The 15,127-nt window shown below is 43.2% G+C and overlaps 1 protein-coding gene across 6 annotated transcripts in view; it reads left to right on the top strand.

Annotated features, from left to right (window-relative positions):
• The window catches only part of RALB (RAS like proto-oncogene B), a 28,766-nt gene that overhangs the window by 5,026 nt on the left and 8,613 nt on the right, over positions 1–15,127 (top strand). The window contains exon 1 of one of the 6 annotated variants that reach the window (XM_028742909.2): positions 9,444–9,465. The exons of 1 other annotated variant lie outside the window; for it this stretch is intronic. The gene's annotated coding sequence lies outside the window, so the exon portion shown is untranslated. Of the gene's footprint in view, positions 1–9,443; positions 9,466–9,492; positions 9,570–9,655; positions 9,871–12,643; positions 12,746–15,127 lie in introns of those variants that run through there. 4 more of the 6 variants (XM_028742875.2, XM_028742866.2, XM_028742900.2 and 1 more) reach the window with 4 other exon arrangements.

Here is a 15,127-nt window from a genome sequence, read left to right on the forward strand (position 1 = left end):
CAGACACCATTCCAGTAGAGCTAAGCAGGGAATGGTTAATAAACCCAGGGAGAGTACATTTCCTGTTGCTCAGTGGCAATTGCTGAGGAAGCTTGCTTAATCCATCAACAGAGCTGAGTTAACTCTCGATGGAAGGGAAACGATTGTAATTTCCTTTAAGGTATGTCTAAAAGAAAGAGAAAAATAAATCCCAAACTGTATCAAGGCCTTCTTTGCACATAATAATTCCAGAATGGTTACCCAGATTGTCCATTCTGATACAACTTTGTTTTTCTTGGGATTTTGATTTTCTTATCTGCATGAACACGGAATTTTCGGTTTTGCAGTTACGCCTCCTTGCTGATCAACTCTGGTTTCTCACGTGTCACGGTAGCAGAATGTTAAGAGCAGCATTGCAATATAGCATTCTCTGCTCACACCTTAATAAACTGACCCCGTGTTCTGATATCATCATAATGCATTTTTTTCTCATTTTGAAAAGATGCCGTTTGGGGCATACACTATAGTATATGTGAGAATTCCACCCAACTGTTAAAAGTTCAGCTGGGAATCATTAATGCACTCTTCCCATCTGGTGTACGTAAAATGCAGACCTGTATCTGCTGAGTAACAGGCAGAAATCCAGCAGGTACAGGTCTGCACATCTATGTACGCAGAGCTTCTGTAAAGTGAAAAAGGTGGTGTGTCTAGAAACCAGCTGCTGAAAACAGCAATCCTAGCAAGTTTCTAGCACAACTTTCAATAGGGGGTGGAGGTTATGAAATGTATGTCATGGGTTAATTTCTAAATAAAGAGAATATGCATGAAATGAGAGAGCGGCCGGGGGGGGGGGGGGAGATGTGTGGAGAGATTATTTGGATGTCTGAGCAACTAATGGTTTGTTGTGATACGCACAAGCTGCAGCGGGCCTTGTGTTTACAAGCTTCCTGTTCCAGGACAGCCACAAGGGAATCATGCACATTTGCTTTAATTTTTTATTAGTTGTGGTGTATTATTTTATCTGAACCCAACTAATCAGTTTAACTTAATTGTGGTTTGTTTGAAACAAGGCATCCTCAAGCCATGGGTTGTGAATCTGGTTTCTTTCAATAAACCATAGTTAAGATTAAACACTTAACTGCAATTCATGAAAAGTAGAAGTGATTCCTCCTTGAGGTTGTTCCAGAGGAGGAGAGAGGAAATATACACGCCCAAAGCTCACTGCAGTTCCTTCCCATCACGATAAACTATTATTTGTAGCAATGTCTGAACTAGGCCAGACTGTGAATGTTCTGTAGCAAGGGAATCAGGCCTCCAGAAGCTCCCTTCTTTATTAAAACTTCCCATCTTGCTAACCAAAGTCCTGGCATTCAGAATAGTTTCCAGGGGTGAATCCCGTAAATGCAGCCTCAAATCAAGTCCAGTAATACACTTTTCGAGCTTCATTCCAAAAGAAGCCCTGCTGCCCATTTTGGGGGATGGGAAAGGACAGCTGGGGTGGAGGGACAGATTATATTTTTTACCCAGTTATATTTTTTCTAAAATTTATCAGATCAGACCATGAGCCTCCATTTCCATTTTTGCTGCAGATGCTTTACATGGGTGTGTAGCAGACTTGAATATATCTGCATAAGAGATAGCTGGACTTCCTGCCAACTTCCGTATCAGTTTGATAACAATAGTTTTGGAAGAAGCATGTCAGGGTCAATAGAAGAAATTTGGCCTCAGGAAAGTTGTAAACAAAGAAAAAAGTGGTTCCTCTCTTTCTGTTTCCTGTTTCCTTGACAGGCTGCGCTTCCTTTTGTTTAATTACCACATCATGCGGATATGTGCATCAACACCTAAATCAGAAGTGGGCAATCCTTTTCCAACTGAAGGTCTCATACCCTCCAGGGCTATCTGTGGGGTGGGGGGTGGGGGGTGGGGGTCACATGCTGGTGGCAGGCATCCCTGCTTTTGACTTTCAAGCATCTCTTCAAAACGTGTTGACGGGCCTTCACAGCTGTTTAATTTTTGATTAGCCAGTCATTTTAACGGTTATCTGCATTTTAATTTTTTTTTAATGATGTTTTATAATGTGCACTGCTTTGATATTTTATGATATGGTGGTGCAGAAATGGTACTTCTACAGATAAATGACGGGCAGGACTAAAGCCCAAACTGGATAGGTTTGCTGCTTTTTCTTTCTCTCTCTGCCACCACTTTCTGTCTGTCTGTCTGTCCCCACTCCCTCTCTATTATTCCTTTCCCTTTCCCTATCTTTTCCCAGTAGGCTGACAAGGGAGAGACAAATTGCTCTTGCCAGAAGCTTGAACTGATCACTTGCAGAGAACTTTTGAAACTGGGTCGAGGGCACAGGTTGCATGCCGCTGACTTGCATGATCAACAGCTGGGGCAGCGCTGACTTGTCTGTAGGAAGCCCGGACAATGCAAGCAGCAGGGTATCAGAAGATAAAAATCTGGGTCACCTTGGAGATCTGAGACTCAGGAAAAGGAAAGCAGCTCACGTATTGCTTCTCCTGCCAGAAATTACCCCTGTAGCACCATCTTTCAGTAGGTTAGGAAATTGTGACTTGCATGCAAGGACACAAGAAGGGATCCCCCCCTCCTGTTCCGCCCTGTATTCATCGCACAAAGCATTATTTGTGCTCTGCAACAGTTCACTTTCTGCCAAAAACTAAGTTACTTGTCTCACTTTCCACTGCAACAAAATTATGTAAGTAATCATGTAAATTATGTAGTCAGTATGTTATCCAACCCCAAATCTACACACACAATGAAAATGGGGTGTGTGATGTAATCAATTTCTTATCAAATGGGGAAAATGACAGTGAATACAGATTGTATTTGGTGGACTGAATTTACAAGTAATAATTACTTTTGCACTGGAAAAATAAAAAGTAATGATATGTAAGACATACCACACAATGCACAACGTTTCCTTTAATATTAAAGTGAAAGTGTGTGTGTGAGAGAGAGGCTTAGATATGTTGTGGCATGAACTGGGTTGTGCACACAGCACCATCTGCGCACAGCCAATTGCACATGCAGTTTGTAAAGGCTGTATGAGCTGCATAAGCATGTCTGATCTCCACACAAATCCAATGCAGGCATGCCCTTATCATTTTCCAGCGCACATTAAGATCCTTTGGGCCCAACTACCTTTAACATCCACAATCCAATTAATTAAGTATCCATTGGCAGGTGAGGTTGGAATGAAAGCATCTCTCTAGCATGCATATGAAAACAGCAAAGACTCCAACCCATAATCTATAAGTGGGTGTGATGCCTTTCCCTATGATTAGAACGTGGGCTGGATATGTGGATCTGATTAAATTTCATGAATTTAATTTGAGAATGGGTAATTTGGGCCCCTATTGGCTGCGGTAGACTAATTGGATGACTGAAATATAGCCTAATAAACTAAGAGCAATAACAGCGGAGCTGGTTTTTATAAAATCCACTTTCCTATGAACTGAAAGTCAAACAACAACCTCCACCGCTGCCCAGCCCTGTGATGAATGGGAAATCTCTGGGGGAATTTGTGGGAAAGTAGCAGCTATAAACCTGTGCAGAGAGACTCAGTGGATTATGGCTGATGCCAGAAAAGCATCCTCTCCCTTGCTAATAAAAGATGCAACAGCATGTTCAGAGGCTTTGGGAAAGGTAAAGCACAATTGCTGAATCCGACACGTACAAGTCGTGATTACTGCAATCAGCACCTGCCTGTGTGCCTCACCCCACAAAAAAAGCAATCAAGAGATACTTCATTTATGAAAGGCATTTATGAAAAAAACCCGGCACAGGTGGGGGAGGGGAAAGAGGAGGAATGACAGCCTCTTTTACTCTCTCCTTAGGCTGCAGGCTTTTAGTTAATGTCTGGAAGGCATTGAACACAAAAAAAGTAACTAAATACTAAAATGTCTACAATCTGAAGGAAACATATAGTTATGTGGGGGAACCAAGAAAATACTGGTTGGAGCAGGGCCAACCCCAATGTTTTCTAACACAAATCCCAGTTTGAACTATGGTGACATTGTGTGGATGCTGTAGAAAAGATGTGCATGAACAGCACTAATTCCAAAGTAAACTCCCATCTTGAATCACCTGTTACTTACAAAAACAAAAGTGGATGCTTTCTATCTCTGCATTTGATGCACAAAATGGGGGCAGAGGAGAGCATGTTCACCTGAAGTTTGAACAGGCACTTTCTCATAGCCCCAAACTACCACTTCCTGTTTCAACTGAGCTTGCTGGAAATTTTCCTAGGCATGTTAACCACTGATACATTTGAAGTGTATCTGCATCTGATCTCAGGTCACTTCCAGACCTGTTTATTGAACAGTCATCCTAATTTATGGGTGGGAAGTTTAGATGATGTTGGTTATCTATTGAGCATTCGTTCTGATTTGTTTGCTGGGAGCTTAGATGACATTGAGTCAAGCAAAATGTTAAGCAAATGATTCACAAGCTGAATTTGCCAGTTTGTGATTGAATCCTACCCCAAAAGAGTGGCAGGCTGGAAGTGGTCTCAGTTGGAAACACAGAAAACGTCCAGAAAAGGGCAGATAGTTCCCCACCAGGAACCAGACAGAGAATTTAGGAAGTGAAGTTCACTCACACTTAGCTTCGTTCAAGGAGCACAGTTTCATTCTGCTTAATTTTCTGCATTTCAAATTCCCATTGAGGCAGGACACTAAAAAAAATAAATGGCAACCTTGATCAAGCTTTCTCTTCCCTTCCCCATAAATCATCATGAGCAATATTCCTCCCAATTTCAAAAGGGCAAAAAAAAGAACCCCCCAAAAAACCCTGTATTCTGCCAGTCCCCCCAAGCACTCACTCAGAATTCTCAGTTGACATTGGCCAGTGTCAAAATTGTAGAAACAAGTCAGTCTGGATTCCTGACCTATCAATTTTTCAGTATGCTATTTCACTGTTGGGCATAACTGACCTTTTCATTCACTTTTTGATCAGAAAATGAATGCCGATGTACTTGTCAGAAGATGTTAGCACATTAGAACAAAGCGTGAGAACAGAGGATGGAAAGCAAATCCAAATGAAAAATGTCTTACTGACCCAAAGAGAGGCTTTGATGTTACACACAGAATAATTACTTCTCAGTTGTGTTGCGCCTGTTTACACAGGAACTGAAAAGACTCCGCACCTCAGTTGTGGTCAGTAGGTTACATTCTGTTCCTCTGTCTCCATATGCTTAGAGTCCAGGAATTAAGTGGATGAACTAATCTGAAAGGACCAATGGACCCATTTAGTCCAGCATCCTGTTCTCACAGTCGCTGACCAGATGCCTGTGGGAAGCACACAAACTGGACCTTTTTTTGGGGGGGGGAAGCAAGATAGGAAATAAATAAATAGTGGACAAGCCTGATGAGAGGATTTGCTGCCAGCCCTAAGTGAAAGAAGTGACAGCCTGGCAGGGAATTGTCTAGAGCACACCATTACATCTCACCTGGTCCTGTGTCTGCAGGAAATATCCCAAGCACCTTGTTAACAAATCACTCTTGAGGTGCCTCCTCGTAATACGACAGTGCCCAGGAAACACTTTTCCTGCTTTCTCCACTTTTCTTCCTTCTGGCTTTATATTGTTGTTGTTTAGTCGTGTCCGACTCTTCATGACCCCATGGACCAGAGCACGCCAGGCACTCCTGTCTTCCACTGTCTCCCGCAGTTTGGTCAAACTCATGCTGGTAGCTTCGAGAACACTATCCAACCATCTCGTCCTCTGTCGTCCCCTTCTCCTTGTGCCCTCCATCTTTCCCAACATCAGGGTGTTTTCCAGGGAGTCTTCTCTTCTCATGAGGTGGCCAAAGTATTGGCGGCTCAGCTTCAGGATCTGTCCTTCCAGTGAGCACTCAGGGCTGATTTCCTTAAGAATGGATAGGTTTGATCTTCTTGCAGTCCATGGGACTCTCAAGAGTCTCCTCCAGCACCATAATTCAAAAGCTTTATATTAATGCATCACATTAGATAGATAGGAAGGTTTTTTTGCTAATGCTGGCAGGTAGATCCTACAATATTGCCTTAAAAGCTGTGCTGCGCACACACCTTACCTTGACTTTTCACAACACAATACTTTCCATGTTTACTCAGAAGTCCAGTTCAGTGAGTACTTCTTTGACTCAAACCCCAAGTCTATTTGCTTAAAGAGGTTAACTTCCAAGTAAGTGTTAACAACAGAACTAGAGCCTTAAAGGCCTACCTTTATTGATTTGGAACTGAAAGCCAGTGCAAAACAAGGCATTCAGCAAGGTTACGTGGTAAATTTCAGTATCAGCCTACCCTACTCACAAGATAAGTGTTATAAGCCTTGAGACACGTAAATGGCTCATTAAGCAGTAGAGTTAATTGAATGCCTGAGTGAGACCATTATAGACAGTGTGTGCTAGTGATTTACCACTGACATAATTAGCTGGTAGTAGTTTGGCTTCTAATGAAAATATAATTTCAACTGCTGCTGACAATTAAAAAAAACAAAAACACTATCTGCTGTAACTGATTAAGAAGATAGCAGAGCTGATCTACAATATTTGTCTAACACAGAACCTGTTTTCTTTTAAAGCACGCTCTCCCTTTTTCTGCCCTAAAGCAGAAAAAAGTGTAGCTCTGGCATTTTAATATGTGAAGGAAACCAAAGCTGCATATCAGATGGTGTGGAATCACCTTCAATATGTCTTTGTTGCAATAACTGAAGAGTTCCGTACATGTCCAATATTTATTTATTTACTTTTAAAATATGGTTATGCCTGTACGTATACAAGAGGTAAATATACAACATACATGTATATAATAAAACTGTAATGATAACAAAAACAGCACAGCTATATTCTTCCTTCATGCTGCTATTCAGGGTGATAAAATCATAACGGTCAAGACAGTAAAGAGTTCTTTCATATGTTCTGAAGTTGTCACATTAAGAGCAATGGGACCTCTCTGGGAAGATTTTGGTTTAAGCCTGTTTGGAAATGTAAAAAGTTGGATATTATTTTCATACGTTCTAAGAGTTTTCCAGGCAGTGGCGTAGCGTGGGGTTGCAGGGGGGGCCGGCCGCACCGGGCGCAACATCTGGGGGGGGGGCGCTCGCACTCGCAGCTCTCTGCCCCTACCTGGCTCACTCACTCTCTCTCACTGCAGTGCTGGCTGTGCGAATCCGATCCGAGCCGCCGGGTCGCCACCCACTGTGGAGGGGGGGGGGGTGCTAGGTGTGCGGTGCGGTGCGGAGAGAGAGTGGAAGAGACTCGAGTGATAAAATCCACGGGTTAGGGTGCCAAATTACTTGCCTTGCCTGGGGTGCTGACAACCCACGCTACGCCACTGTTTCCAGGTACCTACTTCCTCCACCTGCCTTTTTCTTTTCATTTTATTTAACACATTAACTGTACAGGAAACCTTAAAATAAATCACAGGACATGATATTTGTCAGCAATAGAGAGCAAACATTGCAGTGTATCCTCACGTCCTAACATGAGTGCTCCATCTCAGAGTCTACCTAAACTTTGGGGACACTCCGTTCCACTAAGCACCCCCAACTGACTCTCTAGCACTCCAGGCTACTTAGAATGCTCATTCTTCATTAAGATGTGATGTAGTGTATGTGTGTTAAAAATAGTAGTTCTGCAAACCTTGGGATTCCCCGAAACATGATACCACCTCTCTCTTGTTTCAGTTCCAGTTTGGTTGGCACTCACTACCTAGGCATTATGCTACTGGGAACGATCTGGAATGCCAAGGAACATATTTCCAGAGGGGTAATTGTGTGAGTCTCTTGCACCCCCAAAAATCAAAGCCTCTCGTGGAAACTTAAAGACTAACAAATGTCTTGTGGCATAAGGTTTTGTGGACTTAAGCCCAGTTTGCTCTTATGTACCCTGGTATCCAAGCAGTTTCAGTTCATACCCTGGGTTGTTTCCATGGAATGAAGCCACTAAAGGTTTGGTGTCTCTTCGGGTTCTAGGGTTATATTTCTGCCTTTAGGTGGAAATCTGCTTGAATGCCAACAGATATACCAAAGTTCACTGCTTCCCATTGGATTTTGAGGGGGATGCAGCCAACCCACAAATTTTTGTTAGCTCCTACCATCTAGTACTCAAGCTTCTTTCTCTGACTCTGTGTGCCTCTTGATGACAGCACTTCCAGCCAGGGAGGAAGAAAGATATGCTGACATTTTACTACACTGCCTGTCATCTTCCAGAAGTGTGTCCAGCAATGCAGTTTCTGTGGCACAGGCCAAGGCTATTTACTGAAGAAAAGAGACATTTTAGCAGACCTCTTCTGCAGACCCCAATCTTACAATTATAGAGGGTGTTCAAAAAGTAACTATACACCTATGGACAATGTAATACATAGTAGGTGTATAGTTACTTTTTGAACACCTTGTAGAATCACAAGTTTGGAGGGGACAACTCCAGCCCATAGCAATATATTATATAGTTATAATGTAACAAGCATTCAGATTTTCTAACTATACAGTACATGCAGAAGTGTTCACAGAAACTTGCATATCTACTTGAAAACTAAGAAAAGGTGATCTAAAAATGTGCATGTATTTTTTGGTGGGGAATCTTTTTTCTAAAATACCAGTACCTTCTTGCTACTGGTACTTAACATAACCAGCTGCCCATTAACATTTTCACTTGGAAAAAGGAATTTCCTTGCTATGAAGATGACTTATTTCTCTTTTTACATATTACATATTACACATTGCAGTTTCCTGTTTGGTTTAACCTATTTTCCTCATTAAATTGGATTACCATTTTTGAATACCTGGTTGCACCTTTAATAAAGATCTGAGGCGATTAAATGGTAACAATTTTTATCTATATGCAACAAAAAGCTTTACCTGCTGACAAAAACACAGGGACAGCTGCTGTTGTTGGACTACAACTCCCATCATCCCTAGCTAGCAGGACCAATAGTCAGGGATCACACGAGTTGTAGTCCAACAACAGCTGGAGATCAAACTCTGAGAAACAATGGACCAGACTTCAGCCTTACATCCCTTTTCAAGGCGCCCAGGAAACGCGTATTACGACATATCGCCTTAAAGGCTTGAGATAAGAGTGAAAACCGTTGCAGATATTGAAAAACCTCCCATTGCATTAATTCAAACTCGATCGGCGCTTATTAATAGAAGTTGCCATGCCCATTTATTCCATTCCTTTATTTCGCAGCATTGTGCACGCAGCTCTACGCGTGGTTTACAATAAATAAGGCAGAAGGGTGAGTTGGGGGAATGCTCCAACTTAATGACGGAGGGGGGGGGACATCACCCCTGACTTCTTCCTCTCCCACTCCGTTCTCCTCGTTTTAAACGAATCATGTGAGTGTGTGAAAACGTCCTCTTCCGCCTCCGATTGGACAGTGCGTGGCACGTGACCGCCACCAACGTCCCGCCCCGTCCCTTGTACGGACGGATCCTGGAGGTGATACGAGGATGCGCGTGGGAAGGACGTGGGCGTGAACGCGAGGGTAGGGGCGGGGCGGGATTCCTCCTCCCCTTCCTTTTTTTAAAGGAACACCCACACGCTGGAGATGCGGCGTTTGCTGGAAGTCGATTTGCTTGCTCCGTGGTGGTAATGGCGGGGGTGGGGTGGAATCGCGCGCGCGCGCGCGCTCAGGAAGGTCTGGCGCTCGCGCTCGCTGGCTGGTGTGTGGGCGTGTGTGGCTAGCGCGGGGCCGCGCTTTCATTGATTGGGGCGGTCTTACTGGGAGAGGGAGCGCGCGAGGGCGTGCGGGTGTGGAACGCGCGCAGCACGGCAGCGGCACCCGCCCCACTAAGAAAACCGAGGCGGCGGCGCTGGAGGTGGCCAGCCCGGGGAGGTGAGGGGAGACTCGTTTGCTCCGGAGGTGGAGAAAAAGAAAAGCAGCAGCGAGGTGAGGGGGCGGGGTCATTTAATTATTATATGGATATATTCCAAAGGGATCCCCTCTTTCTTCCCAGGCAGGGAGGATGAGGCGAGAGGTGGTTGTAGTAAGTAAGGGCGGGTGGCTGGGCTGCTCCCGCTGCTGCAAATTGCGAAAGGAAAGAGGGGGTGGATATTGAGCTTCTTTTTCATTCAGTGCCCTTGTTTCCAGGGTGTGATGTGTGTGGCAGGGGGAAGAGAAACTCAGCTGTTGACCTGGGAAAGTTGCGCGTGTGGCGCGGGGTTGGGGGGGGGGGAGGGAGCTACCCCCAGCTGGAGAGACTTTTGCCATCTCTTTGCATAGCTCTCCGTGGATTTTGGGGATTGCTTCTGGCGGAGAGATGGAGGTGCTGCTGCTGCTGCTGCTCTGTTTTGAAGCACTTCCCTTTTCTGTGGAGTTCCGAGTGTTTTCCTTGGTGGCGCCACCGAAATGGTGTCCGCCTGGGCTGAAGCAGAGGGGCGGGATTGTGCGGCTTCTCGACCTCAAGCCAGACGATGCCTTGGGGGGTGTTCAGAGGCAGGATACCTTCGAAATAGCATGCGCTGGGGGCAGACAACAGGTGGAAGCTCCATGGCTTCGTTGTGGAGAGTTGGTGTAATGCAGAGCCTTTGACTTTTCAGTTGCTTTTGGACGCAATTTCCATCAAGCCCAGAGAACCTGGTTAATGGCAGCGGAGGGCCACAAGTTCACTGGTTTAGTGTCTGACAGGCTAAGGCTGCAGTCCTCAGTTGATCCCATTGGATTCACTGAGACTAACTTCTGTGTAGACATGGTTAGGGGTGCCATGAACTGGGAAATCCCAGGGTCACTTTCAGGTCTCCGCCATCTGCATTTTGTGACACACACGTTGCATAGAATGCTATACAAACTGTAAATATTACCCACTTCCTGCGTGTGGACCCTGTAAGGTTGGCTAGAAGGGATCTTTGTTTAGTTGTCATTGGGGTAGAGCTGGGAACGCTTTGAGACAAAGTAAAGAGTGTAGGGGAAGAGGGGTCATTAACCAGTATGTCTGGATTATGAATGGTGAGAAAGGAGGATTTCCCCTTTCAGTTATTGGGAGAGGTCAGTAGGCAGGAGCAGACTTTGGATCTGCCAAGGTTGTTCTAATGAGTTTGTGAGTGCAGGGTATTTATAGAATTGGGCAGGAGTACTTGAAATTCCTCCTCTCTGGCCAGGTTATAATTGTATACATCGATTGAAACATGAATATGATGTGGCCAAATTGTAAGTATAGCTGACTCAATTGTTTGGGCTTGTCCGGTTCTTCAGATATGGATTGGGGTGCTGTAACATAGATATGGCAATACATGAATTGCTATTGCTCTATCCTGGCTTTTGACACCTGTTATATGGACCCACCTTATTTTCCATTTAAATTGTTCTAACAGATTTTAATACTGTATTTTCATATTGCTGTAACCTGCTCCGGAACCTTGTGGTAAGGGTTCTTAAGAAATACTGGGTACATATATATTTTTAGTCCCATGAAACTCTTGTTCGGACAAAAATGATAAGAATATGTGGTGAAAGACATTGAGAAGCTGCTGCTTATAGATGCAGCTCTTTTTGCCCTGGTTATTCTTTTCCAGAGGCCCAACAATACTTGCTGTCAAATCTTGTATGGAATATAAGTTGAAATGTTGGGGTGGAGAAGACTGGTCTGCTTTTATGGTCACATTGCCAGATCCATAAGCATGTGTGATGGAAAGGTAGTTGTCTTCAGTGCGAGTCCTTTCACTGGGCACATTTTTGCTGTGGCATCCCAGCTGGGGCTGTTTAGATGCACAATGTTGATTTTGAGCTATGTGGAGAAGACAGCAGCACAAGAGATTCTATGTAAAGGAAGGGATAGACAGGTTTGAGTTAGGGTGCTTGTGATGCCAGTGAAAACTGCTGCTTGAGAAGACTTTCCTTTCCCACGGATTAGGAGCTGACACAGATTGCCTGTAAAGCTGAGGGTTGCTGTACTGATTTAAAGCCCTTCTCCAGAAAGGCATGATGTGTATGCAGATTTTAACCGAGCATGTGATAGGAGCCAAGCATTGAGTCATTGTTAATTGGAAACTTAATACTTACTCTTTCTGCAGCTGCACAGAAATACAGTGGTTATTAACTACTGCTTATTATTTTTAATCAAATGCTTGCTAATTTGTGGAGTTTCCTTTTCTTAAAAAAATCTGAAGCTGGCAGGCTTAAGAAAATTCACTTCTTTAAATCACTGTAAAAAGCTGCAAAGGATATTGTAGTTGAGGTTATTTTCTGTAAGGTTGCTGCTCAATTTAACAGATGAATACATCATGGTAGAAGAAAAGAAGAACAAATCCAAATCTCTTGCCAACAATCTCTTTCCTACTGGTGCCAGCCTTTCTCCTGGTAGTAAATTTGAAAGTTTAAATGATTTACAGTTTCAGCTTGTAGAGGAATTATTCCATTAATTGCTAATGTAAACGTTTTTCGAATGGCAAGCTTGTGTCTACCTTTCTATCAGGTGGTGCTGTGTGATATGTGTGTTACTTACATTCCCTTCATACTGTAGCCTTGACTGTAGCTTTGCCTACAAAGTATGATGATAATGTAATGTACCTTAAAATTGGTAGAACTGTGCAGGATGGATTGGCAGTTACTGGGCATGTTTTCCAATTAGATGGAAAGTAAATTCCCATGTTGGTTGGTTGAGTATTACAGTACATACTACTAATTTTAAAACTGAACACATCCTTTCCTCCTTCATCCATCACAGCTGTGGCCTTTCCTATGGATCTTCCTGATGTAAACTCTCAATCTAAGCCAGTGAGAAAGAATCTGAACTGAACATTGAACCAAACTGGCCTACGGTTATAAGGTCTGCAGTGGGTTGTTTTGTCTGCTGGATAGGTTCTTGCTTTGTATCTTACGATAAATGTGCAATCCGATGCAGAGGAGTGTTTTGATCTGAACTACACTTCCCTTCAGTGTGATGCATATTGCAGGTTCATGACATGATTGAGATTCAGGTTAGTAGGTTAGTGGAGTAAACAAGCAGTGCACAAGCTTGGATTGGAAGCCTAGAATCACATTTGGTGACTGTAAGGAAATGTTTTAAATACAGTGGTACCTCGGGTTACAGATGCTTCAGGTTACAGACTCTGCTAACCCAGAAATAGTACCTCGGGTTAAGAACTTTGCTTCAGGATGAGAACAGAAATCGTGTGGTGGCAGCAGGAGGCCCCATTAGCCAAAATGGTGCTTCAGGTTAAGAACAGTTTCAGGTTAAGAACGGACCTCCAGAACGAATTAAGTACTTAACCTGAGGTACCACTGTGTGTATTATGTTTCTAGTGTTATTTTTGAAGCCTAACGAATATTTGCTAGCGTGGCTGCAACTAGAAACAGGGGTATTGATTTGTTTTTTGTTTTTAAAAAAGCTTCGTTGTCTCAGTTGTATATATCAACTTGATGTAAACAGTCAGCCTTGTCAGTCTGAATAAATTATTTCTTAAGCACACACAAATATGACAACTTTTAATCTCTTATTTTGATAAAATATGTAGGCTTCTGCCCAAGGCAAGATTTGAAGGTACTGGTGGAAGAGAATGTACAATTATGTATATATGTGAAAATAGCTACTGAGGCTTTGCATAAATGACTGCTTCGGAAGCTAAACTGGGTGTAACAGTACAGATAAATTTAACAAAAGAACAGAATTCTATGGTCCAGAGATCACCAAGCTTTTGTGGGGCTTGTGCATGTTTGCAACCCAGAGAAAATGTTGGTGTGCATCACACAAACACCCCAACCAGTTACACACTGCATCCTACTATTTCGGCTACAAGGCAATTCTTCTTTCCGGTCTTATTTCAGTGAGTAGATGGGATTCTGTTTGTTCCAGGAAAGGCCTCTGCAGGTGTACCTGAGGGTGCCATGTTTGCAGCCCCTGCTATAGTCTCTGGAGTGGCATCCCAGGACAGGAGAGGGAGAGTTGCTCTTGCAGGTTTCCCTGTCTGAAGCATGGCAACCTCTGCTGTTCTTGCTCCTCTGCTGGTGGGAATATCCAAACCCTCCTGTTCCCCTAACATGATGCCAGAATATTGTAGGGGGCAGGGGCAGGGGCAGGAGAATGCCGTCCTGGAGCAGGCATAACTTATTTTCCCTCTAGCCATGTCTATATTGACAAACATGAGAGAGGCAGGGCTTTGGATTTCCCAATTCTTTTACTGCTGTTTCTCCCTTCCCTGATGCTTTGAGGCAAAAATGGCAAATTCCTGGATGAAAACAGATTAACACAGTTTACTGTTTAAAATAAATATTTAAACTATTTAAACTACTTACGTAATAATAAAGTACCGTATTTTTTGCTCTATAAGACTCACTTTTTCCCTCCTAAAAAGTAAGGGGAAATATGTGTCTTATGGAGCGAATGCAGGCTGCGCAGCTATCTCAGAAGCCAGAACAGGAAGAGGGATCACTGCTTTTGCTGCGCAGCAATCCCTCTTGCTGCTCTGGCTTCTGAGATTCAGAATTTTTCTTCTTCTTGTTTTCCTCCTCCAAAAACTAGGTGCGTCTTATGGTCTGGTGTGTCTTATAGAGTGAAAAATACGGTGTTTTAGACTTGCTATCGTACTGCTAAAACAAATGTCTAAACAACAACAAAAATACTTAACAGCTTCCTGATGATTGCATCTAACCTACCAAGGTATAATAAACATTTTACTTGTTTATTTAGTTCATTTATATATATTTTTAAATGAGTAGTTGCACCTTTTTGAGGCTTCATGGGATATTTACTCAAAGTATTTGAGACTCAGAAATAGGCTGTCCCAGTCAGTGGCCGAGCAATATTGAGAACTTTCCAAAACAGTTACTCAGGTTAATGAAAACAGGGGGAAATGAATGCCTGCAACACAATGTTGCATGCCTATTTTGGCCCGGACTGCATTTCCTTATCCTTGACTCACTGCTTCAAGATCAGAGCTCTGTGGAGTTGATGGTGACTTGATATAAACTAGTTTTTTCCTCTTTGATATGCCAGTTTTGATTGCATCACTAATGAGCCCAGAGCATGTATTTCCCTAAACTTTTATATTTGGTCACTGAGCAAGCTTGACTGTTTATGTCGACAAAAAGGGTAGAATGCTCCTTTAGATTCAGTGAATAATATTATGGTCCCAAGAAAGAAAGCAGAATGATGGCATGTAGCCATGGCAACAACATTTTGTGTGTGGGCTTTTTAATGTAGGAGGATTCA

This window comes from Podarcis muralis, chromosome 1 (assembly GCF_964188315.1).
Source record: "Podarcis muralis chromosome 1, rPodMur119.hap1.1, whole genome shotgun sequence".
Lineage (NCBI taxonomy): Eukaryota > Metazoa > Chordata > Lepidosauria > Squamata > Lacertidae > Podarcis > Podarcis muralis.